The sequence below is a fragment of the Protopterus annectens genome, chromosome 9.part0 (assembly GCF_019279795.1).
Source record: "Protopterus annectens isolate FY-2018-M chromosome 9.part0, PAN1.0, whole genome shotgun sequence".
Classification (NCBI taxonomy): Eukaryota; Metazoa; Chordata; order Ceratodontiformes; family Protopteridae; genus Protopterus; species Protopterus annectens.
The window spans coordinates 1032171195-1032196975 of record NC_056743.1 but is presented as its reverse complement, the minus strand read 5'-3'; the positions used below and the strand labels follow the sequence as shown (position 1 = coordinate 1032196975).

The window sequence follows — 25781 nt, the reverse complement described above, 5'->3', positions numbered from 1 at the left end:
GTATAGTTTATACGTCATCGGAAGGCAAGTTATCGGTCTATAGATCTTAAGTAGTTAACTTCATTTTATCTGCAACTGTTAGTATACGGATCCGTATCGAATCCGAGCCGGCAACTTTTTTCTAGCATAAGCTCCTCCCCTTACCCATAACGCACTACCATCTCCTATCTTCCCTCAGATCTCGTTTGCCGTGCCAGTAGTGTGCATCGTGGTCTCCTTTACTCTGAGCTCAGGGATAGTAAGTGTTAATGTTAAGTTGTCAATCTCGCCTTCATTCTTGCTGGATGGGTTCGGAGCCGATCCTCGGCTCCGACTCGGCACTTGCTTTAGCTCGAGAACTCCTTTTACCAGCTCGAGGCAACCCTATATCCCATGATGCAAGGCGGAACTACCTTAGATCTCGTTTGCCGCTTAGCGAAAGAGGTCTCCTTTGCCAGCTGAGGTAAGTTTTTCTTAGTCAAATAAGAAAAAGTGTAGTTAGGGGTTTATTTTTCCCTGTTATTGTTAGTGTAGTCTGTAATTAGTTACAGCCCACCCTATTCCCTATTTTTCAACCTTTTTATAAACTTTTATAAGTTTTAATTTTAAGTAGTTTAGTCAGGCCTAGTTCCCCTTGGTTATCCCTTCCTGTGTGTTTGTGTAAGGGATTAATTTGTGTGTTTGTTGGGACTGTTTGTGTTCTATCCTCCTAAGGATGTGAAAAGAAGGCAAGGTCTCAGGCTTCAAGAAGTGTGACCAGTGCTGTCAGAAAATGTCTCTGACAGACGGTCACACTTCTTGTGTTTATTGCCTGGGGCCTTTGCACCTGCAGGACTCCTGTGCTTTGTGTCATGCTTTTAGCCAGAGAGTCCTGCAGGAAAGGAGGAATAAACTCATCCTCCGAGGTTTACTTAAACCTGAAGGTTCTCCTCCTAAATCAGGGTCAGGAAAACCTCATAAGCCACCGAAGGCTCAGGCTACAGTGTCCAAGCCTCCTCCGGTGGCTCCGGCTCTGTCGGAGCCGATATCGGCTCCGGCTGGAGTCGATACTTCTTCGACTCAAGTAGTGGGTTCGGTGCCGGCTGGCTCCGATACCCTGACTGCTGTGGCCTTGTCGGCTCCGGCTGGAGCTGACACTTTATCCAACTTCGGGGCCGAGAAATCCTCGGCTCCATCTGGGGTTCAAGGGACTTCGGCTCCGATGGCTTCGACCCGTAAGAGATCCCGGTCCCCCTCTATTATGAGTATTCACTCGGCCCGGGATCTCCTCTTTGTCGGAGCGGAGCCATCGGAGCCGATCTTCGAGATCTTCCAGGCTGTCTGACCACGACTTGGAGAGGGTGGTAAGCAGGCTGTTGAAGTCTCAGGCACTGGCCCAAATGCTCCATAGCTCGTCTCAACAGACTTCGGCTATAGCCCCAATTCTTGAACTTCCTCCTCCGACTCCACACCAGAGTTCGGAGCCGGAGTTTCTTGGGACAGCGACTGTTTGATGCGAGCCGATACATCCTTCGGCTCCGCCCTCGGCTCCAATCTCCTCCTTGAGACCTTCCTTGGAGGGATCCGGTCGTCGGGTTTCCACTGTCTGCTCCGAGGGGGCTAGTGGCATCGGACCCTTGTCCGACCCCGCTCTCCCCCTCGGGGCTTCGGCTTTGGTAAGCTCGGCGCCGACATCGGCCTCGGAGCCTTCTCTCTTTGGAGCCGACCATTCCTGTCTCTTCGGAGCGGATATGTTCCGGCCTCCCGGGGAGAGGAGCCTTTGAGGTGATGGAGTGTCCTGGCCTCTGAGCCCGGTCAACGGTCCATCCCTCTAGCTCCTCCCTCATCAGTGCCTGCAGATGCCTCTTGCCAGCCTCTTGCTCTCAGGCCCAGGGATCCATCGCCCCAGGTTTCCCCACTGGGAATTTCCTCCTCTTCCGAGGTTTCTCCTGACCCTGCAGGGGAACCCCCCTCGGAAGAGGACGTGTAAGAGGAAACACACAGACTCCCCTGAGTCTACTACATCTGATACCGACTTAGATGAGTCAGAGGGTTCCCCACGGTCCCCCTCTGAGGATGTCTCCTTTTCAGACATCCTTGAGCTCCTCAAACAGAGGGGGAATTGGCCCTCCATTGATCCCTCCGAGGATGAGTCGGTATACCTGGAGGCTTTTGGATCCCGACCCTCCACCTCCTGGGTGTCTCCGCCTTTCGACCCACTTATGCAGGTAGTGGCTCGGAAGGCGTGGCTCCAGATTCTGTGGAACCTGTCCCCAGAAGACCATCCAAGTTCATTACGGCCCCGCCGGATAAACAGTTCCTTTCCAAAGGTGTCTCTGTGGATGCTATGGTGGTGGCGGCGGCCACTAAGAAGGAACTGGCGGATCCTTCAGTACCTGTCCATCCTCCTAACAAGGATTCTAGGACCATGGACAGGTATGGAAAGCGGATGTTTTCTTCAGCGACCTATGCTATGCTCGCTGAATTACCTTTGTCACTTCACCAGGCTTCAACGAGATATTCTCAAGGAACTGGGTGAAGTAGTCCAGGATCCTTCTGCTGCTGGGGCTCAGGAAAAGATTGCCTCACAGCTTGCTATCCTGAATTCCATATCTAACTCCTCCATGCGGCTCATATCTTATGCGGCCGATGGAGCGAGCAGGGCCGCAGGCACAGGAGTTGCTCTTAGACGCCAAGCCTGGATGCGGCTGTGTAATTTTATGGACCCCTTTAAGGCGTCCTTCACTAATACCCCCTTGATGGTTCGGCTTTGTTCGGACCTCAAGTGAAGGATACCTTGACCAGGTGTGAGCAGGACGGTAAAACTCTTTCTGCCGTTGGAATCCAATTTTCCTCCTTCTAGACCATATCCCAAAGGTCAGAAAGGGGGAAGATGTGGTTCCGTAAAGCCCAAGGAGCTACACCGGACACACGTGGTCAGTTTACCCCAGAGGCAGAGGGGTAACAATAATAGACGCCCTAGAGGCAGGGGGTCCTCAGAACCAGGGCAACAGGGAGTCTCTTCCTGAGAAGCCTTTTCAGCATCCCTGAGGTGTTGCCCGACTGTCCACCCTTGGAGGCAGTCGGGGAAGGATTTCACTGTACCCAGTAGCCTGGCAATCCCTATCCCAAGAGAAGTGGGTACAGTCGATTATATCCGAGGGTTACAAGATCCCTTCGTAAGGTTTCCGTACCTCCACAATCCCTTCCAGACATCTCACCCGGTCAAAGGGATTTGGCAAAACAGGAGGTTTCAAAACTCCTAGAAAAAGAGCCGCCCAGACCGCACCGGCAGACCAAGTAGGATCCGGCGTCTACTCAAGATTCTTTTGGTCCCCAAAAGGATGGGAGATTGAGACCAATATTAGACCTGAGCAATCTGAACAGATTTGTCAAAAGGCAAGATTCCGGATGGTCACGCTTCAGTCCATTCTGCCTTTTCTGGGCAAGGACAACTGGATGTGCTCTATAGACCTTCAGGATGCGTACTATCACATAAAGATTCACAGGCGCTCCAGGAGGTTTCTCCGCTCGCTAGGGACCAGTCATTACCAATTCAGAGCCCTGCCCTTTGGCCTCACTTCAGCCCCCAGAGTGTTTACTAAATGCATGGCAGTGGTCACAGCTCACCTGAGACGTCTAGGATTCCAGGTGTTTCCTTATTTGGACGACTGGCTCCTCTCCACCACCACCAAGTGTCAGCTTCTTCAGTCCAGAGACTACACCCTTCAGCTTTGCAAGAATCTGGGAATTTCAGTAAATTTGTAAAATCTTCTCTGCTGCCTTGCCAATCTATCACCTTTATAGGCAGAGTTAAATACCGTCAAAATGTTAGCCAGACTAACAGATCAAAGAATTCTGGACATCCAAAATTTGTTCGGCTTCTGTTACAAAGCAACAAGATCAAAGCCAGGTTTGTCCTGAAAGTTCTAGGCCTAATGGCTGCGGCCATTGTTCTTTACCACTGGCTCGCTTTCACATGCGTCTCCTGCAGTGGATGCTATTCACGCAGTGGTCGTATCACAATCTTCCGATGAGACACGAAATCTTAGTAACACAGTCGTGCAGGGCTCATCTGGGCTGGTGGATATCTTCCCCTCTTCTTCATCAGGGCCGACCCTTTGTTCCCCCTCCTCCAGTTGCCACAGTCACCAAGGATGCCTCTCTGATCGGGTGGGGGGGGCATTATCAGGGCAGGATGGTCCACGGGACGTGGCAACCCATAGAATACCATCTGCACATAAATGTCCTGGAGATGAGAGCAGTGCTTTTAACATTGCAAGCCCTCAACGACTTTCTTCCCACGGGGACTATTGCAGTACAGACGGACAACATGTCCGTGGTCTGGTACATCAACAAACAGGGCGGAACCAGGTCCTATCCCTTATGTCGAGAAGCTCTCAGACTTTGGCAATGGGCGATCTCTTCTCAGCGGTTTCTGATAGCAACGCACATCCCCGACAGGTCCAACCTATTGGCGGACAGGCTAAGCAGATCTATTCTGATGCCTCATGAGTGGTCTCTCAATCAATCTGTAGTGGATCAGATTTTTCTGAAGTGGGGCACTCCTTGTTGCGATCTTTTCGCTACCCCTCAAAACAACAAGTGCCCAGACTATTTCACTCTATTTCCCCTTCCAGGCCAACCCCTAAGAGACTCTCTAACCCAGGATTGGCCTCGGGGACTTTATGCTTTTCCTCCCTTTCCATTGATTCCACAAGTCATTCAGAAAGCCACCGTTTTGAGAGCCAAATTGATCCTCATTGCTCCTTTTTGGCCTCGACAGATTTGGTTTCCGTCTCTGCATCGTCACCTTCTGGTGCAGCCCTGGCATCTGGACCCAGTTCCGGATCTTTTGATCCACCAGTCGGGTCAGCAGCACCGGGCCATTCATTCTCTCAACCTCACTGCTTGGTTGCTCCACTTCCTTCCCTAGCCAGGCTACCAATGATTTCTGACTCAGAGACATTTTAGTGTCTTCTTTGAAGTCGTCCACTAGGCCTATTTATGCTAGCAAGTGGCGACGGTTTTCGATGTGGGCAAACTCCAGAAATATTGATCCTTTTACTGCTCCCGTACATTCTGTTTTAGATTTCCTAGCGGAGGTTTTTCATTCGGGATCCTCGTCATCTACAGTCAAAGTACAACTGGCTGCCATTTCCAAGTATCATGTTGGCTTGCATGACAATAATATCATGTCTCATAGATTATGCAAGGCCTTTTTGAGAGGAGTTTATCTCCTAAAACCACCTATAAAGCATCCTCCTCCGCAATGGGATCTAAACTTAATGTTAGCATCCTTGATACTACCTCCTTTCGAACCGTCTGCTTTATGTTCTTGGAAGTTATTGACGTGGAAAACTATATTTTTACTGGCTGTCACTTCTGCAAGAAGGGTTTCCGAGATTCAGGCTCTCTGTATTCGTTCACCTTATTTGGTTTTTCATAAGGACAGGGTATCGTTAAGAACTAACCCTTCCTTTCTCCCCAAGGTTGTATCTCAAACCAATATTAACCAATCTATAGATTTACCAGTCTTTTTCCCTAACTATTCTGACAGAGCTGAACAGAAATTGCATTTTTTGGATGTCCATCGTCAGCTCAGGTACTACTTGCATAGGACTAAACAAATTAGAAAATCGGACCAATTGTTTGTCTCTTATGCAGAAAACAGGTTAGGTCTTCCAGTTTCTAAAGTGACCTTATCCAGATGGTTGACTTCCACCATTTCCTATGTGTACTTCCTCAGAGGCAAACAACTATCTTCTAAGCCAAAAGCACACTCGACCAGGAGTCTATCCACTTCTGCAGCTTTTCAGGATAGACTTCCCATTGATACCATTTGTGCAGCAGCTACTTGGGCCACGCCTCATACCTTTGTTTCTCATTACAAGTTGGATTTGGCCTCTAGAGATAGGACCAGTTTTGGTTCCACAGTTCTCAAGAGTCTGTTCCATTGAGCCACCCGGGATACAGGTGCTAGGGACGCGGTCCCATCCAGCAAGAATGAAGGCGAGATTGACAACTTAACATTTAGAAGTTATGTACCTACCATAACGTTCCATGTTAGTTGTCTTCTCGCCTTCTTTCTTGTGTCCCTCCCTCCTTCCCCCTGGCCTGGACAGATCTTGAAGAGTTCCTATTAGTTTGTTTCCTCTGGATCTTTGTTATGAGGACTTCTTTTAGGAAACTTTGTTCCTAATTTGGTTAGGATAACCTTTAGCAGGGTAAGTTAGCTGCCAAACGAGATCTGAGGTAGTTCCGCCTTGCATCATGGGATATAGGGTTGCCTCGAGCTGGTAAAAGGAGTTCTCGAGCTAAAGCAAGTGCCGAGTCGGAGCCGAGGATCGGCTCCGAACCCATCCAGCAAGAAAGAAGGCGAGAGAAGACAACTAACATGGAACGTTATGGTAGGTACATAACTTCTAATTAATACTTAATCTCGTGTGTGTCTGATTTTTTTCCCTTCCTCCCCTTTTTTAGTGTATCGCTTGTTCGTCGGTTTAAAAAAAAAAAAAGTTTTGCTAAACTTGGTAGAGTAGTGGTTAGGCCTGCCCTTCCCCTACCTGTTTTTGTGTGTGTTTTTTCTGGTAGGTAGTGTTTCTTTTTGGGTGCAGGACCATGGCTGGTCAGCCAAAATCTGTTTTCAAGAAATGTACAGTGTGTGGCCATATGCTCTCCCTGGCTGATGGTCACACTCTGTGTGTGATTTGCCTGGGAGTGGCACATTTGTCCACTCAATGTGCTATCTGCACCGAGTTCAATCCTAGGGCCCTCTGGGATCGGAAGGCCAAGTTAGTAGCCAAAGGCCTTCTCCCCGCATCCATGCTGGAATCTGCCACGGCCTCTGTACCTAGTGCTCAACCTCCCACCCAGACAGGGACTCAAACTCCCTCTTCTTCTGGTGCTCGGCCTAATAAAGACAAATCTACAGTCAGCGTGGCTGACAAGGAAAAAAGAGAAAGTCACAAAGAGGGTAGGGACAAGAGAAAGGACAGACCTCGCAAGAGTTCCCCGGACAGGGAGCTCTTTCTTAGTCCCCCTTCTAAGGCCATGAGGCCAGTTTCTCCACGGCTCCGGTCTCCTCGTTTCTCACCGGAGCCGTTGGAACATTTGGACCTGAGGCCTTCCTCCCCGTCATTGCACAGACCAGCCATATCTGAGTCGGTGGCCTCTTCGAAGTAAACTCAGAGTTTATCGGACTTGGACATGGACAGGATGATGCGGAATTTCATTCAGACCCAAATACAGATGGGAGTCTTGCCAGGCCCCTCTCCCTCTGGAGGGGGGACCTCCATGCCCTTTTTCTGCCCCATCTCTCTCTCCTTCCCCAATCCGTGCTTCGGGGCTCTTGGATCAGAGGATTTTCAGAGCTGGCAGCTCGGCGCCGGCGGTTTCTCCAACCTCGACTCTGGCTGTTACCTTGAGTTCCTCGGATCCGAATAGCTCTGAGCCGCGGACAGGAAGTCGGTCCCGAGGGAATGGATTCTTCGGCTCCGACCTTTTCGGATCCAACCTATTTCCTCAGACCTCAGGCTACCCTTGCCTTGGCTCTGGTCCCCACTTCGGATCCGGGGAGGGCATCTTATTTGCTGGGTGCTAAGGAGGTCCGCTCTCCCTCGGCCTTCGAACTGGTGGAGAAGGTTCTCTCCCAGGGATTGAGACCCCAGCCCATCCCCTCGGATTTCACCCAGTCCCCCCTGGATTTGGTGACGACTCCCTTCATCTTGTCTCGGGGACAGCCTGTGCCAGAGAATCCCCAGGTTAATTTCTCTGAGGAACCCCCTGCGGCTCAGGAATCCTCTCCTGAGAGTCCCACTGAAGAGGGTCACCGTAAGCACAAGTGCAAAAGGAGGCACTTGGACTCCCCCGAGTCCCTCACTATGGACACTGGCTTAGATGAAGGAGAAGGTTCCCCCAGGTCACCTCCCGAAGACGTCCCCTTCAGAGAAATCATGTAGATCTTTCCCCCAGAAGGGAGGTTGGTCAGCCCCAAAACCTTCTGGGGATAAGTCCGTGTTCCTGGAGGCCTATGGCACGGGCCCATCTACTTCCTGGGTGTCTCTGCCAGCGGACCCCTTGGTGGACCTTATCAGTAAGCGGGCATGGAAGGAGCCTGACACCGTAGAGTCCATCCCCAAATGCCCTGACAAAATTTTATCACCCCCTTCCGACTGGCAGCCCTGGTCAAAAGGAGCCCCAGTTGACACTATGTTGGTTGCAGCAGCCACCAAGAAGGAACTAGCACATGAGAGTTCCTCAGTCCACCCTCCAGACAAGGAGTCCAGAATGTTGGATAGGTTTGGGAAACGCGTCTCTTCCTCAACTACGTTTTCAATCCGTGCGCTGAACTATTCAGCACATGTGATTCGGCTTCAGCGAGACCTTGCTTCGGAATTCGCTGAGTCGCCCCCAGAGTCTTTATCGCTGCAGGACAAACAGTTGTTCTCTGTGAAAATGTCTACTCCGAAGTCTGTCTCAAACACATCTATGCGTCTCCTTTCCCATGCCATGGAAGGAGCAGCTAGGGCGGCTAGGACAGGCATAGCCATGAGGCGTCATGCCTGGCTCAGGTTGTGTCAGTTCGCGGACCCTTTCAAGGCGTCGTTTATCAACTCTCCCTACGACGATTCTTCCCTTTTTGGGAAGACAGTACGTGACACTCTTGTCCAGAGCGAAAAGGACGGGAAGACTTTGTCTGCTGTCAGTATCCGCTTCTCTAACCCTCAGCGGTCCTTCTCTAGGAATCAGAGGGCAGAAGAACATGTGGTTCCGAAAATCTGTTTTCCCGGGATTCTCAGGACAACTATTTTCCCAGAGGCAGAGGGGGACAGGATCGACGCCGACCCAGAGGTAGAGGGAGTTCCAGGAATTTTGGGTCTAAGGAACCTTTTTCTGATAGACCCGGTCAGCAGCCCTGAGGGGTTGCCCAACTGTCCTACTCTGGAGGCAGTCAGGGGAAGATTGTCCTTACACCCAGCGGCATGGGACTCAATTATGACAGATCGCTGAATGTTACAGATAATATCCAGAGGTTACACTATCCCATTTGTAGCCCCTCCAAATATTGCAAAACATCTCACGGATGTTCCACCCGCTCACAGGGAGTCCGCAGCTCTAGAGGTTTCAAAGCTGCTTCTCAAACGAGCCATCGAACAGCCCCTCCCCCAATCAGTCCGGATCAGTCGTCTACTCAAGGTTCTTTTTGGTGCCAAGAAAGACTGGGGACCTCATTCCCATTCTAGACCTGTCAACATTTGAACCTGTCTGTAGCCAAACAGAAATTCCGGATGATCACCCTACAGTCCAGTCTACCTTATCTCAGAGAGTGCGACTGGATATGCTCGTTAGACCTCCAGGATGCTTACTACCACATCAAAATACTCAGACGCTCCAGGAGGTTTCTGCGCTTCCGGCTGGGAGCCAGTTATTTTTAGTTCCGAGCCCTACCTTTCGGTCTCACTACAGGGTGCTCACCAAGGTAAAGGCAGTTGTAGCGGCTCACCTGAGGCTTCAGGGTATTCAGGTGTTTCCTTACCTGGACAACTGGCTCTTCGCTGCGCCCAACAAGCATCACCTGTGTCTGGCCCGAGATTATTTCATTCGGTTGGCACATCTACTGAGAATTAGTCAATGTTCAGAAATCCCATTTGCAAACAGTACAAGTTCTAGACTTCATTGGGGCATGGCTAAACACTTTGCAGATGAAGGTATTCTTAACTCCAGACAGGATCATACACCTCAGGTGCCACATAGCGCAGATAGCGAATTCCAAGTCGCCAAAGGCGAGCGAGGTTCTCCGGGCTCCATGGCTGCCTCCATATAGATTCTCCCTTGTGCGCGCCTTCATATGCAGGTTCTTCAATGGACTCTGGCTGTTCAATGGTCTTGGCTAGACCTGCCCATGGAGTTTCCGATCAGGATCAGTCACGTCTGCAGGGCGTCTCTTCTTTGGTGGTTAAGTTCACCGGAAATATCAGGACGACAACCCTTTGCGTCATCTCCAGCCCAAGCCAGACCACGGACACCTCCCAACTCTGGTGGGGGGGACACTGTTTGGGAAGGACAGTCCAAGGCACATGGTTAGTCAGAGACCAAGTTGCACATAAATGTTCTAGAGATGAGGGCAGTGCTTTTAGCGTTGGAAGACTTTCACACTGTCCTTCCTCTCGGATTGATTGCAATTCAGTCAGACATGTCTGTTTTCTGGTATATCAAAAAACAGGGGGGAGCCCGATCCTACCCCCTATGTCGCGAGGCCATGAGAGTGTGGGAATGGGCGATCTCCACCGGTCGATTTCTTTTAGCAACGCACATCCCAGGGAGCTCCAACATTTTAGCAAACAGATTGAGTCGGGCTAGTCTGATGCTGTATGAGTGGTCTCTGAAACAATCAGTAGCGGAGGAGATCTTCCGTGCATGGGGTCAGCCTTGCTGAGATCTCTTCGCATCTCCGTCCAACGCGAAGTGCAGTGAGTTCTTTGCTCTTATTCCCTCACCAGGGGAAGTCTCCAGAGATGCTCTAGTCCAAGCTTGGCCCCCTAGGCTTCTGTATGCTTATGCACCATTGCCACTCATTCTGAAGTTTCTTCAGAAAGCTTGCTGACTGCGGTGCAAAGTTATCCTCATTGTCCCATTCTGGCCTAGTCAGGTTTGGTTCCCATCCCTTTGGTCTCATCTCTTAGCTCCCCCGTGGGTTCTGGATCCCTGCCTGGATCTAATATCCCATTCGTCAGGGGCCCGTCCGCCCGATCTGGGCAGCCTCAAGCTGACAGCTTGGTTGCTCCAGTTCTGTTGATTGCCAGGACTCCTGGTCTTTCATCCCCAGTAAAATCCATTCTGGTGGCTTCTCTTAAAGATTCCACTAGGAAACTTTATCGCAGTAAATGGAAGCACTTTTCCATTTGAGCCTCACAGAGAAAACTAGATCCCTTTACAGCCCCTGTTCCAGCGGTGCTGGATTTTTTGTCTGGCATTTTTCAGCAAGAAGCTAGTTCCTCCAGAGTGAAAGTACAATTGGCAGCCATTTCTAATTTTCATGTTCGTGAAGACAACATTGCCTTGGCCTTCTCTAGGCTGTGTAAGGCTTTTCTTAATGGTACTTTTCTGGTATGTCCACCTATCAAGGATTCAGTGCCTCCTTGGGACCTTACCTTTGTTTTACAGGCATTGGTGGCTCCTCTATTCGAACCTGCAACTTCGGTGGATTTGAAATTTTTATCCTGGAAGACAGCTTTCCTAGTCGCCATTACATCTGCTAGGAGGGTTTCTGAGCTTCAAGCTCTTTATGCCGTGCCTCCGTATTTGGTCTTCCACAAGGATAGGGTCTCTCTTCGTACTAATCCTTCCTTCTTACCCAAAGTGGCATCTGAAGCAAACCTAAACCAGTCCATTAATCTGCCCATTTTCTTCCCTAACTTCCAAAATACAGGTGAATACAAACTTCATTTATTAGATGTTCATAGACAGCTTCATTTTTATCTTCATAGAACAAAGTCTTTCTGCAAGACTGACCAGTTTGTTTTATTTTTCAAAGCATTTCTGGGAAAAGCTATTTCTAATGTTTCTTTGGCCAGATGGATCACTCTTTGCATTTCACACGCCTACAAAGCAAAAGGTTTATCTCCTCCTGGCTCATTCTACCAGGTCTATGTTGACTTCTGCTGCCTTTTGGTCTAGGGTTCCTTTGGGCAACATTTGTGCAGCAGCGACCTGGGCCAATTCACATACATTCATTTCCCATTACAAATTAGATCTGATTTGGCTTTGGCCTTTGGCTCTGCTGTGCTCAGGAATATCCTTCCATAAGGGCCTCCCAGGATTGGAGTAGCTGTGGACTCTGTCCCACAGGTTGCAGATAAAATGAAGTTAACTACTTCAGATAACAAAGTTATGTACTCTCCATAACATTCCATCTGAGTAGTTATACTTCATTGTCTGCAACATTCCCTCCCTCCGTCCCCCGGACCTTGCCCTGTCTTTTCAGGTTTGGTTCATTGGGCTGAGTTGCTTATGTATTTAGTTGCAGCAAACTCGATCTGAGGGAAGATAGGAGATGGTAGTGCATTATGGGCAAGGGGAGGAGCTCGAAGCTTGGAGCAGATGCTAGAAAAAAGTTGCCAGCTCTGATCTGATACGGATCCGTATACCCACAGGTTGCAGAAAAATGAAGTATAACTACTCAGATGGAACATTATGGTGTGTACATAACTTCTTTTTTTTTAAGGTAGTTTACAGCTCACTCTTAAGTAGGAGCATTGTTTTTCTCGTTAGCAAGGTTGGTGTCTTTTCAGGGTGGGCATATAAATAGTTCTTACTCGTAGCTAAATCTTTGTGCAAAGATGTTGATACTTTAAACCAGAAGTTAGGTACTGCATTTGGGCCTGGGGTTTTCCACTTGGAGGCTTTTCTTAATTTGTTTCAATCTCTCTGGCTGTTACTTCATCCCATTTCATATTCTGTACCTTAAAATGTCTTATTCTTTCTTTTACTTCTATCCATTTAGCATCTTTATGTTCCACACGATCTTTGTAAATACTTCTCCAAAATGTATCTATTTCGTTTTACCTTGTTGCCCAATTCTCTGTAAAACTTTTTTGGGTCATGAATAAATTGCTTATTTTGTACCTTTGTATTTATCTGCATAGCTTCTAAGGTTTTCCACCTGTGCTGAGATTTTTGGGTTATTTGCGATAGTGCATGAAAGATCCTGGTCTGTTCTAATAGTGTGCTTTGCTTTTGTTATGTCAGCCTTTTAATTGATCTGTTCCCTCTCCTGTATTTTTCTAACAGTGGCACTTCTTGTCTTAATTGCTTTCTAGTTTTCTCTGTTCAATACTTCCATGATGGTATTAGATTTTTTCCCTTCCTTTCCCTCACTACCCTGTGTTCTTGTGGTAGAATTGTATTTATTAATTTAGCTACACAGTAGTATATATATGTCTATTATATTACATGGATTTCTGGGTGGCCACGGTGGTGCAGTGGTTAGCATTGTCACCTCACAGCAAGAGGTTATCCGGTTTCCTCCCACATCCCAAAGACGTGCTGTAGGTGGATTGAAAATTCTATATTGGCCCTAGGTGTGAGTGTGTGTGTGCGCCTTCTGTGGAAGGTTGTGCGCCGGGCTGGCAACTCGACACTGTAAAACTCCACTGCCAATCATGAGTGGACAGGTGATCCGCTGTGTCGACCCCTAACCGGGAAAAGTCGAAAGAAGAAGAATATTGCATGGATGGACAGTCCTAATTACCATGTTCATTTGTTTCATCAAACTTCTGACTTGTTGGGGTTTTATTGACCTTCCGCAGTCTATTTCTTTTATTGATCTTAATATGTCTATCTCTGTTAAATCAAGCAATTCTTTTCTTAGCTTGTTTTCTTCCAAACTGAGAACACATTTTTATTTTCCATTTTCTGCAGGCATTCTATATAAAGTTCTATAGCATCTTCATGTGGCACAATTTCCAGTTTCATCCTGTGCCATCCATTGCTCTGTCATATGGGAATTTACTGGCCTATCACTCCTCAACATTGACCGTGTCAGAGTTTCCACAGTTTCCTGTTCCTTCCTTTGCTGTCCAGATTCAATTGAATGTTTATACTGGTTTCCTGTGGAAGGCTGCAAAGTATCTTCATATGGCACTTGACCAACTGCTTCCTGTTCCACTGGTTTCCCCTTAATTTGGATATCCATTGCTTTATCTTGCTGCGGTGCTTTCTGAATTAGATTTTCTACACTGAATCCTTCATTTTGCAGGTACTTCATAACCTCTGTCGCCCTGTAGATCTGCCTATAATTATTGTGAAATATGAACAGACTGTACAGGTGCCAGTCCGCTTTACTAAACATTGGAGTCACCTAATGCACAGTGAAATGTACATCAGATCTGATGATCACTCGACTATTTTTTCAAGACATACGATCTGAGCCTCCCACTCCCATAATGTCTCACTTCTCTTCAAACACTCAGATCTTGTTTGCCGCCTACCAGAAAAGACATTATTTCAGAGCCTTGGTTAGATATAGTATTTTCTTGTTTCCATTTCTTCTAGTAGTTTTTATAGCTCTTTTATAGTCTTTTCAGTACTTTACTGTTAGCCTCCCCTCCTGTTTTAAGCTTTTTATTTCGGTAGTTTTTGCAGGCATTGCGGTTTCTTTTCATTCCCTCCATCTTATCCCTTCCTTTCCCCGATGTTCTTAATTCCACATTGCTGCAGTCCTAACCATTGGGTAGTCCGCTGTCCAGTCGGCCCGAATACCAAAGTATATGGCTGACGTCGGTCAAGGCGCATTAGACTGACGTCAGTACGTCAGGGTACTAATGCGCATGACCGACGCCATATCTTCAGTCTTTTTTGCCGCATGGTCCGATGCAGAAGCAGTTCTTGCGAGTGCAGGTTGGCGTTCTGAAATATTTCCGAAGTCGGAGTTTCAGACCGAATCAAAGTTGGCTAAGTACCCCGTTGGGGAGCATTTTGGTTTTTTCTTGCCTCAGTATTTAACCGGATGTCAGAAAAAGTGAATAACTGTATTTCTTGTGGGAAACAGATACCTCATAGGGATTACCATACTCTGTGTATACCTTGTTTAGGGCCTGAGCACGACGTTGTTGGTTGCCGCTCTTGTGCTAGATTTAATAAACGCACTATTAAGAGACGGTTAGACTGTGCCAGGTTAGTATTTGGCAAGCGTTGTAATTACAAAATGCCGTCGGATGCTCCGACGCCCGCTTCGTCTAAGAAGCGCAAAGACAAAACAGCGAAGCCTAGGGTGGATGAACCGGCAGTCCCGGACGTCGGTTCTTTAGAAGGCTCTGTGGAGCCAGAGGTTTTGCCAGGAGTTTCTTTGGAGTCTCAGGCAGACACTTTATTGTTACAGGATGTGCCCTCTCAGGAGGTAGGCCAGGCTGAGGGGGCTTCTCAGGTAACTGTTCTTCCCTCTGTTCCCAAGTTAGTTAGAGCTTCTCCTACTGTTGCCAAAACTTCTTTCAGAGGTAGGCCAAGTTCAGCTACAGTGGGGGTTTCTCCTAGCACTTCAGGTTCTGTGCCTAAGAAACATATGCTTAAAATGGCAGAAGATTTAATTACTATGATTAGAGGCTCTATGCCCCCTCCTGATAAGAGGCCTAGGGTGGAACCTGAGTTTGAGAGTTTGGAACAGTATTCAGAGGCTTCGGAGTCTTCTGCGGAAGAATTACAAGACTTTCCTCCTTATTCTGATGTGGATGATTCCACACCTACAGCTTCTCCTCCTGAGGATTTCTCATTTTCAGAGACTCTGCATTCCATGAGGGAACACTTTAAATGGGAAGGCCAAGATTACTCTGATTCCAGGAAAAGGCTTAGGGAATTCTTATTTTTACCACAACATAGGCCCTTAGCTATACCTCCTGTGTTGAATGTGGTGGAAGATGTTTTTGCAGAGGCTTCCCTGAACCCTGACTCTTTGCCTCCTGCTCCTGTTAAACCTGATAGGTACTATAGGGTGCCCGAAGCTCATAAGTATTTGTTTAAGAGTCCTAGGGCGGACCCAGAAACTGTTTCTCAGGGGCCTAAAGGTGTTAAGGCCTCTGTGGTTAAAAAATCCTGTTCCCACTGATAAAGAGGCAAGGGCTTTGGATAGGTGGGGAAAGAAAGTGTATACTTCTTCCACTCTAGCCATGAGAGCGTTGAATTGTCAGTTTCACATGCTAAAATATCAAAATTATCTTCTTTCACAATTGAAATCTAAGGTGGATGCTTTGGCGGAAGGTATAGAGTGTAAAGAGTTGCTGGATTTACTTCATGTGTCTGAACAAGTGGGTAAGCATTCTTTGCAATGTGGTTTTGATGCTGTGCAGGCCTCCTCGAGGGTGGCTGCCACTAGTTCTGTTCTTCGCAGGCATGCCTGGTTGAGGGATCAGAATTTAGCTGAGCATGTTAAGACAAGGATTTTGGATGCTCCTTTACAGTCTGATGTGTTTGGTTCGCCTGTGGAAGCAGTCCTGAAGAAAATGGAGGACAAAGCTAAGTCTATGCAAACTGTTAAAGATTTTTTGCAGGTGCAGCCACCGAAGTTTAGTAGAAATTGGCCTACTAAGGGATGGACATATCCTGCGTATGATTCCCAGTCTAGGGGTAGGTCTAGACGTGGTAGGGGCAGAGCTCAAGGTTCTTTTAGGCCTAGATCAGGGAGTTCACCTGCTCAGACTTCTGGTGAGGGCAGGGGTCAGTCCTTTCGTAAACAGACCCAATGACCTGCCTTTTCAGCTGCCAGTAGATTCTCGTCTGGCAGCTCCTTTGGGAGGAAGACTGTCTCTTTTCAAAGAAAATTGGGATTTAATTACTCAAGACAGATGGGTGTTGGATATCATTCACCACGGTTACAGGTTTTATTTCCATACATTGCCCCCTTTCAAAGGCATGCCAGACGTTCCTCCTACACAAAGGAAAGAGGCTCACAAGCAAATTTCTCTGTTACTCCAAATAGGGGCCATTCAGTCAGTCCCTGTATCGGAAAGGGGCCTAGGATTTTATTCTCGCCTGTTCCTAGTACCAAAGAAGGGGAACACGTGGAGACCAATTTTGGATTTATCTATCCTCAACACTTATCTGGACATTCCCAAGTTCAAGATGTTGACGTTACAACAGCTTTTACCTCTGCTGGGCAAAGACCACTGGATGGTAACTTTAGATCTCAAGGAAGCTTACCTTCATGTGCCTATAAGACTAAGTTGCAGGAAGTATCTGCGTTTTCGAGCTGGAAATTCTCATTATCAGTTCTCTGCATTGCCCTTTGGCTTATCTACTGCGCCCAGAGTATTCACAAAGGTTCTGGCTCCAGTGATAGCTTACTTCAGACTACAAGGAATTCAAATCTATCCTTACTTGGACGACTGCCTGATTCTGGCTCAAGAAAAGGAGGACCTTCTACAGCATCTGGAATATGTTATAGCAGTGCTAAGATGCCTAGGGTATTCTGTGAACGAAATAAAGTCCAGTCTAGTACCCTCTCAAGACATGTGCTTTCTGGGTGTGAGACTGAATACAGCAGCCCAGATGGCCTTTTTAACCCCGGACAAACAACAGAGTCTATCCCTTTACTTTCATCAACTATCTCATCAGTCCGTGCTGACTGCAAGGACAGTCCTTCAAGCATTAGGGTTCATGGCATCTTGTATTCTGGTGCTTCCCAATGCCAAACTGCATATGAGGAAGCTGCAATGGTATCTCAAAATGTATGGACACAGCACTGCCAGGATTTGGACACTGTCATTCAAATAATACCTTGCATTCAAAAGGAATTTTGTGGTGGGCTCAGCAATGTCACCTAAACAAGGGACTCTCTGTGACCCGGCCAGAGGCGAGTCAGATTCTAACGACAGATGCCTCAGACATAGCTTGGGAGCTCATCTAAATGGAAAGTGGATACAAGACAAGTGGCCTGCCAGACTACAGCATCTACATATCAACATGAAAGAGATGTTAGCAGTCCAGTTTGCATTAATGGCTTTCAAGGAGTTACTTCTTCCAGGGCAGGTGTTGATTCTAACAGACAACACAACTGTCATGTGGTACATCAACAAGCAAGGGGGAACACATTCTTACCCATTGTGCAGGCAAGCAATGATTTTATGGGAGACTGCGCTCAGCTTGCAACTAACTCTTCAGGCAAGGTTTCTGCCGGAGCACAGAACTCCTTAGCAGATGTGTTAAGCAGACAAATCATGGATCCCCACAGTGGAAACTGGATCTTCATGTATTTCAAAGGTTGACAGTGTCCTGGGGAACTCCAGACATAGATCTGTTCGCTTCTCCACTAAACCACCAGCTGCCAAAGTTTTGCACAAAGAGGTTACATCACACAGCTTGGAAAGTGGATGCTCTTTCTTTCAGTTGGAAAAATCTTCATGTGTATGCGTTTCCACCTCTGCCTCTTCTTCCAAAGGTGCTTCTAAAGGTCAGACAAGACAAGCCAAGGATGATTTTAATAGCTCCAGATTGGCCTCGGCAGCACTGGTACCCATTACTGAGGAGTCTAGTAAAGAAGCCTCCATGGCCTTTACCCTTGATTCCACACCTTTTGTCTCAGAGAGAAGGCCACCTGCTCAATGTCAAGCTTCGTTCTCTTCATCTAACAGCATGGCATATTCTGTTTTGAGAGACAGCCGGTCTCAACTTCCTCAACAAGTTTTAAATGTGATTATGGAAGCTAGAAGACCTAGTACACGGAAAGTGTATGCAGAAAAATGGAAGAGATTTTTATTTTGGAGTGCAGCAAGGAATTTGGAGATTTCTGAGCCTAATTTGAGTGTGGCTCTTCAATATCTTACTGAGTTATTGGACAAAGGTTTGTCCTTCTCTTCCATTAAGATTCATGCTGCAGCAATTTCAGCTCACTATGATTGTGACCCACCATTGTTTTCACATCCTTTGTTCAAGCAGTTTCTCAGAGGGGCAAAGAATATAAGACCCCCGTAGAGCTCCTACTCCTGCTTGGGATCTCAATTTTGTGTTGGAAAAACTTACTCTACAACCTTTTGAGCCTGTGGGTACTGCTGATTTAAAATATTTGTCATGGAAGACTGCTTTTTTGTTGGCTATTACTTCTGCAAGAAGGGTTTCTGAGTTGCAGGCCCTTATGGCAGTAGAGCCCTTTCTGATTTTCCATAAGGATAGGGTATCATTACGTACTAATCCTTCCTTTATGCCCAAGGTGGTTTCTAGTGTGGCTTTAAACCAAACTATTCATTTGCCTACTTTCTATGCAGATCCCCAAAATAAAGGGGAAAAGATTTTGCACACTTTAGATGTACATAGGCAGTTGCGTTATTATTTAAGCAGGACTAAGGATTTCAGGCAGTCTCAGCAGTTGTTTGTTTCTTTTGCTTTGAGTTCTCAGGGCAAGCCTGTGTCTAAGCAAACTATTTCTAAGTGGATTGGCTTTTGCATTTCTTTTTGTTATTCACATCATGGCAAGGAGATTCCAGCTGGGATTAGGCCTCATTCCACTAGGGCTACTGCCACTTCAACAGCATTTTTAAGGGGGGTGGCAACTAAGGATATTTTAGAGGCAGCTACTTGGAGTTCAGTGCATACTTTCTCTAAGCATTACCACCTTCCTCTCTACTCTAAATCTAGGGCTGGTTTTGCCACAGCCATTTTGCAAGGCATGTTGGCAGCTCCTGCTTCTTTATGATTTGCCAGCCTCCCTTACCTCTGCTTTGGGATTCTACCCAATGGTTAGGACTGCAGCAATGTGGAATGAAGAACATAGTACAGTTTTGTACCTACCATAAATGTAGATGTTCGAGGATCCACATTGCTGCAGTCCAATTTACCCTCCCGCCTTCCCCTCTGTGTTTAGGGGTGGTGGTGTGAGTTGCTGTATATTATTGTACATCTGTATATATATATATATATATATATATATATATATATATATATATGTATTTTGTATATAAGTTTGGTGCAGGGCTTTTGGTGTTTTGGTTTGGGCCTTGTTTTTTTAGGGTCTTCTGACATCTGGGGCAAGAAAAGACTGAAGATATGGCGTCGGTCATGCGCATTAGTACCCTGACGTACTGACGTCAGTCTAATGCGCCTTGACCGACGTCAGCCATATACTTTGGTATTCGGGCCGACTGGACAGCGGACTACCCAATGGTTAGGACTGCAGCAATGTGGATCCTCTAACATCTACATTTATGGTAGGTACAAAACTGTACTTTTCTCTTTCGTTAGATTAAAAAAAAAATTCTGTGTATTTTTTAGTTTGTTACTAAGTTTGCCTGTAACCTGTGTGAGAGCTAGTCCAGGATGTCTGACAAGCTAGAAAAGCTCTCTGTGTTTAAGAGCTGTGGTACTTGTGGGCAATAAATTCCCCATTCTGATGCCCACAAGAGGTGTGTATATTGCCTGGGTCCGGGGCACTTGGAAATGCCATGTGACATCTCTTCAGCCTTCAACCCCTGGGCCCTTGCAGACAAGCATAATAAGCTTATTCTACGAGGTCTTCTCCCATCTTCTGGAGCCCAGACCCCTGTAACGAAGAAGTATGCCCCTTCTTTCTCAGCAGACCTTGTCTTCCGCTCCTGAAAAGAGGAGAGACTCCGATCCATCATCTTCGGATCTGTCTGGTACTCATTTCTGTCCGGATCCAAAGGCCCCCTCAGATCCAGTAGAACCTCAGGTGACTACGTCCTGGTCTCTGCCCAATCCTCAGACCTCTGGTCCAAGCACCCAATCGGAGCCAGTGGAGCCTGTTCGGGTCCCCCGCTCCTTTTCTCCAGAGTGGACTCTTAGTCAGGTTTGCCAGGATTTGAGGTCTTGGAGTCATACTCCAGAACGGAGATCCTCTCGGCTGTCCCATTCTGATATGGATCAGATGAAGAGAAGTTTCCTCAAAGCCCAGATCCAGCTTGGGGGTATTGCTTTCTTTGACCCAAGCTGGATCTGTGAGTGCTCTTACCGCCATACTACAGCCTCCTGATCCGATCTTTGGTTTTGGAGCCTGATGCTCCTGAGTGGACCGGCGTTGGAGTGTGGAATAGCTTTTTCCTTGACCCTGACAGTGTCATTGACCAGCCCGGCTCAGATCCTTTTGGAGCAGAGTGGGTCCCGGACCCAAGAGATCAGCACGGAGTCCTTAGGAGGTGTTGGGTCCTTGGGGCTGGTGTTGGCTACAAACAATTTGGGGCTGTCCCTGTGCCTGGGTTCCTTGGCCTTAGATAGCTTGAGGGCCAGTGCCTTCTGGAGGTGCTGGATCCAGGATGACCTAATAGTCTCTCCTTTGGTGGTCTCTACCACTGGGTTTGAGGGACAGGGTTGTCTTGGCATCGTTAGACTTCTAGGTGACAGGGCATTCTGTACTCCTAGAGACCTGGTCGCTCCTCTGCCAAGCCCTAACCAATCCTCGGCGGATCAGGGCTTTGCTTCCATTCATTAGATGCATGGTCTACCTCTTCCAGAAAGCCTTCAGCCTGTCCCTCAGCAAGGGATCCCCCCCCCCGTCTGTAGAGTCCTTCCCCGAATATTCAGTGGAGGAGGTTCTTCGGAAGCATCGATGCAAGAGGAAGCTTCTAGACTCCCCCTTGGAGTCATTGACGGAGGACATTGATTTTGATGAAGAGGAAAGGTCCCCAGATCCGCTCCCAGAGGGAGAGGAGGTCTGCAAAATCAGGCCTTCAGGGAACCCTTCTCTGACAGGCCCTTTCAGCACTCCTGAAGTGCTGTCTGACTGTCCTACTCTGGAGGCAGTCGGGGGCAGACATTCTTTACACCCAGAAGCCTGGACAAACGCAACTAGCGATGCCTAGGTGTTGAATATAATTTCCAGAGATTGCTATATTCCCTTTTCCCCTTCCTCCTCCCAGTTCTGACAGGTACCTCCCTGATGAGCCACCCAGTCAGAGGGAGAGTGCCCTTCTAGAAGTTCAAAAACTTCTAATCAAGAGAGTCATCCAGCAGGTCCCCACCAAACAAGTGTGTGGACCTTACTCACCTTCTTTTTGGTGTGATAGAAGACAGGGGTCATTCGACCCATCTTGGATCTGAGCAGTCTGTGAATCTGTAAGAAAGTCGAAGTTCCACATGGTTACAGTGCAGTCCATTGTGCTGCTGCTCTGAAAGGACTACTGGATGTGCTCTGTTGATCTCCAGGACACATACTATCATATCAAAATAACCAGGCGCTCCAGGAGATATTTGCACATGTCCTTCAAGGATGCATCTGTAATCATCACATATGGGTTGTCCTGCCTCAGGCAGCCCTTCGGTCGGCCGGATTCCAAAGTCTGGGTCTGGCGTCGGCTGATGTCGCTCCTTCCCTGACGTCACAACGCCTGGGGTACAAAAGCGTCAGCTGGCGCCATCTTCCCCAGTCTTTCTTGCCGCATGGTGCCCGAAGCAGAAGCAGTTCGCAAGTGCCGGTCGGCCAGCTCCTGTATTTCAGCTAACCGAAGACTTCAAAAAGCTAAGTACCCCGTTGGGGACTCTTTCTTGCCTCAGCCGATGTCAGACAAAATTAATAATTGTTTAACTTGTGGGAAACAAATGCCTCATAAGGATTTCCACTCTTTCTGCCTTCCTTGACCACGACGTCTCGGCCTGTTCAGCCTGTGCCTCCTTCAACCGACGAACCCTTAGACGTCGGCCGGAGTTTGCAGATGAGTTTTTTGGGGCTACTTTTGCTTATAAAATGCAGTCGGAGATCCCGACTACACATTTAATTCAAAAACGGAAAGGCAAGGACCGACTACACGCGGTCCGTGGTTTCGGCTGAAACCACAGCCAGGCCTACCGCGAGTGTCTCTGTTTCGGCTGAAACAGAGTCCTTAGCTCCTCTGATTACCGAAACCGCACAACCGACGACCTCGGCACCGGAGGCCCCTGCCGAGTCGGTTGTCGCATTACCTGCTGAAACTGGTGTCCTGGAATCTTCCGACACCATTCCTTTAGATAAAACTACTCCAGCACGTGGTGCAGCCAGGCCTCCTGCATCCATGTCCATTAAGGCTTTCTCTGGGGCTAAAGCTGCTAAACTCTCAAAAGCTTTGCCTCCCAAGGTTACCCCTCAGGGAACTTCTACTGGTGCTCAGATCCTAACCTTAGCTGAGGATCTTACCTCATTAATTAGGGGCTCACATCCACCTCCAGATAAAAGGCCCAGGGTTAAGCCCTCTCATCCCCACTCCTCTGATGAGTCTTCTGTTGGCTCTGCTCTCTCGGACCACCAGGAGGAGGCTTTTTCGGCCTACGAAGATTCTGATGCCGAAGAATCTATTCCCTCGGCCTCCCCTCCTGAAGAGTTCTCCTTTGGGGAGACACTGCATGCTATGAGAGAGCATTTCCAATGGCAGGGTCAGGATTTTTCTGACTCTAGGGAAAGATTAAGGACCTTCTTACATTTACCTCAGCATAGGCCTTTAGCTATTCCTCCTGTGTTAAATGTTATTGATGATGTGTACTCTGACTCTAGCTCAGCTCCTGATTCTCTCCCTCCGGCTCCTGCCAAACCTGATAGGTACTACAGGGTCCCGGACTCTCACCTACACCTGTACAAGGGCCACTCTGCTGATCCTGAAACTATTTCTCAGGGCCCTAAAGGGGTTGCAGCTACCACTGCTAGAAATCCTCTACCCTCTGAAAGGGAGTCCAGAGCTTTAGAGAGATGGGGTAAGAAAGTGTATACTTCTGCAACTCTTTCTATGAGGGCATTAAACTGTCAATTTCATATGATACAGTACCAAGAGTATTTGTTAGATGAATTACATAAGAAACTGTCTTCCTCTGAACCCCTTGATCGCAAATCCCTTCAGGATCTGGTGCATAACTCCCAGCAGGTTAGTAATCATTTTCTGCAGTGTGGTTATGATGCATTGGAAGCTTCATGTAGGTCAGCTATGACAGGTGCAGTCATACGTAGGCATGCTTGGCTGAAGGAACAATCTCTGCCAGACCATGTTAAAGCTAAACTTCTGGATGCTCCTCTGGAAAAACAGAAATTATTTGGCTCCACGGCTCAAGAGGTCTTGAAGAAATTTGAAGAAAAGGCAAAATCTGTGCAAACAGTCAAAGATTTTCTGCAAGTCCAACCATCAAGATTCAGCAGAAATTGGCCTACCAAGAATTGGTCCTTTCCGGATTCGGAAAGATTTCAGAGAGGCAGAAACAGACGTGCCAGAGGTAGAGGGCAAACTAGAGGCTCCAACAGAGGCAGTCAATGGCAGTCTCCAAACCAGAGAAGTAGTGCAGGATCAACAACTACTACACAAGGACAGACTCAATGACTTTGCTTTGACTCCGCCGACCAGGGCTCAATTAGAAGCACCTTTGGGCGGAAAGCTTTCATTATTCTCAGGCAATTGGCACAGCATTGCAAGGGACAAATGGACACTGCAAATTATAGACAAAGGATACAGGTTCCATTTTCACACATTGCCAAAAAGAAAAGGCATGCCAGACCTGCCACCAAATCAGAGGGCAGAGGCCTTGAAACAAATCTCCAGCTTAATACAAATGAAGGCTATAGAAAAGGTTCCTTCCTCAGAACAAGGCCAAGGATTTTATTCCAGACTATTCCTTGTTCCAAGAAAAGAAAATCAATGGAGGCCTATTCTCGACTTGTCCGCACTGAACACTTATCTCATTGTGCCAAAATTCAAAATGCCAACTCTACAGCAACTCCTTCCCATGCTGGGCAAGGGGTCTTGGCTGGTGACTCTAGACCTCAAGGAGGCATACCTGCATGTCCCTATCAGACAAAGTTGCAGAAGATACCTCAGATTTCTTGCAGGGTCAGAGCATTATCAATTCTCAGCATTGCCCTTTGGCTTATCTACTGCGCCCAGAGTATTCACGAAATGCCTGGCATCAGTAATAGCACACTGCAGACTCCAGGGGATTCAAATCTACCCATATCTGGACGACTGCCTTATACAAGCGGACAGCCAACAAACTCTGATAAAGGACTTAAATTATGCCATCAATCTTCTCCAGGCCTTTGGATACACGGTCAACATGCATAAATCAAGACTTGTTCCATCCCAAAGAATAACCTTTCTGGGTGCGGATCTAGATACAACCACCCAAATGGCTTATCTCACAGAAGAAAAGCAAAGGCAACTACCGGATTACTTCAAGAATCTGACAAGACAAACTCAGCTGACTGCAAGGAAAATCCTGCAGGCCCTGGGTTACATGGCATCCTGTATTCTTCTGATTCCACAAGCAAGGCTACATATGAGAAAGCTACAGTGGTACCTAAGGAGTTTATGGACTCAGCACAGTCACAGTTTGGAAACTCTAATCCCACTCATTCCATGCCTTCACAAGGAATTTCTATGGTGGGCTCAGGCCAGCCAGTCCAACAGAGGGCTGCCCTTCACAAAGCCGAAAACCTCCCAAACTATTACAACAGACGCTTCAGACCTAGGTTGGGGAGCACACATGGAGGGCAAAGGTATCCAAGGACAGTGGTCACGAAAGGAGCTACGCATGTACATAAATCAAAAAGAAATGCTAGCAGTGATACACGCAATCGAGGCCTTCAAACTCTTTCTGCATCAAGGCCATCTACTAAGGACAGACAGCACCACAGTTATGTGGTACATAAACAAGCAAGGAGGGTACCCATTCTTACCCTCTGTGCAGACTGGCAATGAATCCATGGGATCTTTCCCTGAATCTCAATATACAGCTACAAGCTCAGTTTGTGCCAGGAAAGGACAATACTCTGGCGGACCACTTAAGCAGAAATATCATGGATGCACACGAATGGATGCTGCACCCAGACATTTTTCAGCAGATAACACAATCTTGGGGGAGCCCGGACATAGATCTATTTGCTTCCCCCCACAATCATCAACTAAAGAAATTTTGCTCAAGGACATACCATCCACAAGCCTGGAAAGTGGATGCCCTCTCTTTCAGCTGGAAAAATCTGACAGTGTATGCATTTCCTCCTCTTCCATTGATGACCAAGGTGTTACTGAAGATCAGGTCAGAGCAGCCAAAAGTGATCCTGATAGCTCCGGACTGGCCAAGACAGCACTGGTACCCACTGCTAAGGAGCATGTCACGTACGAAGCCATGTCCTCTCCCTCTATGGCCACTTCTACTGACACAGCACAGATACAAAACTCTCCACTCCAACCTGAAAACATTGCAACTAACAGCGTGGAGAATACCTTGATCCCTCCTCAGCATAAGCTATCCCAGAGAGTAAAGAATATTATTCTGGAAGCTCGCCGCCCTTCCACAAGGAAGACTTACTCGGCAAAATGGAAAAGATTTTTCATCTGGAACACCACAAAAGGCCTAGATGCAACAATGATGAACAT

At 47.6% G+C, this 25781-nt stretch overlaps 1 protein-coding gene across 5 annotated transcripts in view; it reads left to right on the top strand.

Moving 5' to 3' along the window:
* Positions 1 to 25781, top strand: part of RACGAP1 (Rac GTPase activating protein 1) — a 1182394-nt gene that overhangs the window by 532992 nt on the left and 623621 nt on the right. The gene's annotated exons all lie outside the window — the stretch shown is intronic.